Source organism: Sphaeramia orbicularis, chromosome 10 (assembly GCF_902148855.1).
Source record: "Sphaeramia orbicularis chromosome 10, fSphaOr1.1, whole genome shotgun sequence".
In the NCBI taxonomy this organism is placed as follows: Eukaryota; Metazoa; Chordata; class Actinopteri; order Kurtiformes; family Apogonidae; genus Sphaeramia; species Sphaeramia orbicularis.
The window spans coordinates 46,182,373-46,187,416 of NC_043966.1; positions in this window are offsets into that span (position 1 = coordinate 46,182,373).

Sequence of the window (5,044 nt, forward strand, 5' to 3'; positions counted from 1 at the left end):
CTTGACTGAGTTTATGTAGTCATTAAATTGCAGACAATTCCTTGCCTCTCCCCTTAAGACATAGGGTGTTTCTCAATATCAGGGTACATGTTTTTTGTTCTGTTTTTTTTCTAAGAAATGAAAGTAGACATTGCTCAAAAAAATCAGCATGACACTTCTTGCTGATGTAGAAAGGTTAGCATAGTTTCATTTTATTTCTAAATCCCTATATAACTTCAAAAGAGTTGATTATAGAAAGGTGAATCCAAGAGCAGGGAGTGTATATATTTAAGGATAAAATATTTGATATATAACATAATGTGTGCATTCACCCCACAGAGGCATTATTCAGCGTGGTGGTTATGAGTGAAGATCTAGTCCTGGTCCATAGGCAGCAAATCAATCAATGCTGCCACTACTGTGTTTCCCAGATGGGATAAGGTTTAATGTGTGCACTGTTTTACAAATATAAAACCATAATGCTTAGTTTAAAGCTGCAGGAGCACAAATTGGAGAAAAAACAAGACACTGAAACTATACACCTTTTCTTTGGATTTCACACCTTTCAGTCCTAATAAAAAATAATAAATATAAAGATGGAGCACCTGATGCGGTTTCATGTTTCTCTGGGAAAGAGAAGCTGCTTCATCTGATCAGCGATTAATAATTACAGCGGTCAAGCATTACATTATTTAACCTTGTACCAGTCTGAAAAGGGGTGGCATGGTGGTGCATTGGAGAGCACAGTTGCCTCACAGCAAGAAGGTCCTAGATTTGATTCCAGCAGCAAGACCTTTGTGTCTGGAGTTTGCGTGTTCTCTCCGGGTACTCCAGCTTCCTCCCACCATCCCACCAAAACATACACTGATAGGTTAATTGGCCAAACTAAAATTGCCAGTAGGTGTGAATGTGAGAGTGATTGGTTGTTCGTCTTTATATGTCAACCCAGCGATGACCTGGTGACCTTTCTAGGGTGTACCCTGCCCTCACCCGTAGGTAGCTGGGATAGGCTACAGCACCCCTGTGACCCTCTCGAGGATAATACGGTTCAGAAGATGACCGACTGCCAGTCTGAAAAGGCTTGTACTACCTGAAAACAGTCCAAAGAACTGGGTGGAAGTTGAATAACAAACACACACTGCCATAGAACTTCTTCTACAGGGTGGGGAAGCAAAATTTACAATATTTTGAGGCAGGGATTGAAAAACAGTGTATGACCAATTAGTTTATTGAAAGTCATGAGAATTTATTTGCCACAAGAAAATTTCCATAATAGAAAATGTTTTTATTCTATGTGTCCTCCTTCTTTCTCAATAACTGCCTTCACACGCTTCCTGAAACTTGCGCAAGTGTTCCTCAAATATTCGGGTGACAACTTCTCCCATTCTTCTTTAATAGTATCTTCCAGACTTTCTCCTAATAGTTTTGCTCATAGTCCTTCTCTTCTTTACATTATAAACAGTCTTTATGGACACTCCAACTATTTTTGAAATCTCCTTTGGTGTGACGAGTGCATTCAGCAAATCACACACTCTTTGACGTTTGCTTTCCTGATTACTCATATGGGCAAAAGTTTCTGAAAAGGTATGGATAATAGTGTTAGGTATGATTATGACATCAATATATATTTCGTTTCAAAACAATTGACGTAGTGCCCGCTGAGAAAAAACAACTAAATGCTCATTGTAAATTTTGCTTCCCCACCCTGTATGGCTTGGAGTAGAAGGAAACAGTGGTTTTGAATCTTCTGTATTTGTACATCCTCTAGCTGAGAATCGACTGGTGGAGTCCAATATTCGTAGAAATCCTTCCGTAACCCTTCGCACCCTGGTAAACATCAGCTGCTAATGAGTAGGTTCAGAATTTCTCAGACTTTTCTTCCAGTTGTGTATACAGTAGACCTCAGCACTCCCAGAAACATCTACCAGCAGCAATTTGACTGCATTCATTTCCAAGTTGGGCAAACCCGTGTTCATCTTAATTTGATATTTCCTCTAAAGTATTAACCAATGCCAGTCTAAAAATGCCTGTAACACAATCCCATTTTGTTCTAAAAGTGTTTGCTTCATGGACAGAAAGATGGATTTTATTCAGCATCAGATAGAGTTACTAGTCTGTATTATAATAACAGTATTCTACTGTGTTAATGAAGAGATATTTATCGCACCATAATACACTTTTAATCTCAGCACCAGCCAGTCTGTGGCTTTGAGGGTATTCAAGACTAGAAATGAACTGAGGCCAGGTTATTAATTTGCTCTCCTTTGTGGTTTTCAGTGGTTTGACACTGATAGCAGACACAGACCCATCACTGAAAGAAACCACAAAACCAGAAGACCTGCAGCTCTGAATATAATCAGTGATCTGGTGCTTCCATATTTATAGCACCTGTCAGTTGAATTTGTTTTGATAAAATGAGCCCTTTTAACAGTGATCTCATTTGAGGAACACGGCTTAATGTTCTAATGTTCTGATGACTTTTTTTTTTGTTTGTTTTTTATTGGAAGTCACCACATAAAGACTGGAATTGATGGTGAATTAATGACATGTTTCATGAGCCGGTTTGTTTTAATATTTCATCTGCAGGAGTTGTACCTTAACTTATCTCATCTCAGTGAAATTCTTTCCACTTGGTCTTGGAGCCGTTGATACATTATTCACCATCTGTGAACCAGGCTTGAAATTTGTCTCCAAATCACACTCCCAATACCTCCCTCCTCTGCTGCTTAGTGAGAAGCTTCCCCCATTTTGAAAGATGTAATTTTTTCCCCCTCATTCTCCATGTACTTTTGTAAAAGTCCCTGAGGACCTATTTTCGGTGGCATCTACCAAGCCTGGATAGCTGTAAACAAACTGAAAAAGCTCCAGAGCCTGGAACCGTGGATCATTTGTCATTGGGCTTGATTTTCACACAAAAATACGAGGTTACATGGGGGCAAAAGTGTTTACCAGTGGTGGAGGAAAGGGTTACATGCAATCACAGTGGAAAGGCTGAAATCTAAGAGGAGGATCTCATCGTCTTCTAACAAATCAAACAGTACAAAACATGCATGATATTCAGCAAGTGGAACTGAGAGGCATTCAATGTTACCAGTGTAGAGGACGAACTACTAACATGTAATGGCAACGTGGAGTAAAATTATAGAAGAAATGTAAATGCAATCGGTGGTCTCTCAATAACAAAAGGAGGATAAAAAACATGATACTTGAGGAAAAAGTCATAATATTCTAAAAACGATCATAATATCAAAGCGAACACTTGAGAATACTATTTTTAGAGCAAGGCATCATTTATGAGAAAAACTTCAATTTATTTATTGAATTTTCTTTTCTTTGTTTTTTTTTTTTATATCGAGACCACCAAACACACCAGTCTGAGTTTACATCATTTCATACTATAATTAATTCTATGACTTTTTTTTTTTTTTTTTTTTTTTTTAAATATTCTGACTTTTCTTGAAACATGACTTTGTTGTAATGTGTATTTACTTAAAGTAATAAATCTTAAGTAATATTTCTATTTTTAATATTTATATATCAAATTTGTATTTATTTGTAACATTGTAAGATATTTTTATATATTTTACAATATATATTGCAATGTTTTTTTTCTTTTTCTTGCTTTTCTACTTTTTTCCTCTGTTTTGCAACTACTCGTGTAATATTTTGACTTTTTCAATGATATTTTCTAACTTTATTTTTGAAATATTCTAACTTTTTTCCTAAAATGTTACAACTCTATTCTAGACATTTTGACTTTTTATCTCGCACCATTTCAAGTTTATTTCTATATCTTTTTTTATATTATATTTTACTTGTTCCTCACAATATCCAGACTTCCTACTTTTTTTCCCCAAAAAATATTTCAGCTTTATTCCTCTTTGTAATGCAACATTATTTTTGTAATAGAACTTTTTTCTTCAAAGGTTATTTCTTCATCCTCATAATATTTTGACATTTTGGATCTGAAATCATATTAACTTTATTTTTTCTAATATTTTTCCTTTTTTCCCCACAAGATATTACAACTTTATTCTTAAAATATAGATTTTTCTTGTCTTAGAAAGTTATGACGTAATTCTTGTAATACTAACTTTATTATGATCTTTTATTAATTTGTTATAATTTTATTTAAATGTAATTTTCACCAATGAATCACTTAAGATTTATTGCTCATTTTAAAACGTTTGTTTGACAAGTTATCAAAAAGTTGTCAAAGTTTCATTACACGGTGAAGTAAGACAGAAAGTTAATTAATTTTAGCACAGAAATTAGTAATCTGTAACCGGTTACCCTTCACACAGTGCATCCTACAAACAGGATTTGTTAATTGTTTTCTCATGAGGCTTTTGAGTGTTTACAGTCGTTCAGCAGTGTAAGTATTGACACTGATCACATGAAAACAGCTGTGTTAATGTGAAAATAAATGAGTGTCAGCAGGTTGGAGGTTGTGTTTGCATCAGTCCTTCACAGAAAACCCTGCATATTTAAACACACTGGTCTAGCCTCATCTTTTCTCCATCCATCTCCTTTCTTTTCTTTGTGGATCTTGCTCTGTTGTCTCATTTACTCTGTCCTGCCGGTGGACACTCGCTCCCTCTCTCCTCTGTGTCCATCTCCCTCTTTCTGTCTCTCTGTGTGAGTGATGACCTTCTCTACCACTGGATAGGAAGGAGGATAGAAGCCATCTAAACTCTGCTACGCCCCCATTACTCAACCAGACACCCCAGTGTCAATATACCTACACACACATTCACACAGACCCAGCTGAGCATTACATTGACTCAGGGAAGGCCACAGCAGCATAGCATGGTTAGCAACTTCATCCAAAAATTGATTGTCCAGGCAAGAACCCCTCAGCCACTTGAAACAATTTATTACTCCAAACTAATTTTATGGTCTTTAACTTTCCAGCAGCCCAGTTCAAAATCCAAAAGTAGACCAGGAAGCCTTTAGCTTCACCTTTCACTGTTAAATGATGGGTTTTAGGAACTAAAATGCCATTAAAAATACTGAATGTTAAAGGAAACTGGCGACACATCCAGGGTTACCTGCCTTTGCCAAA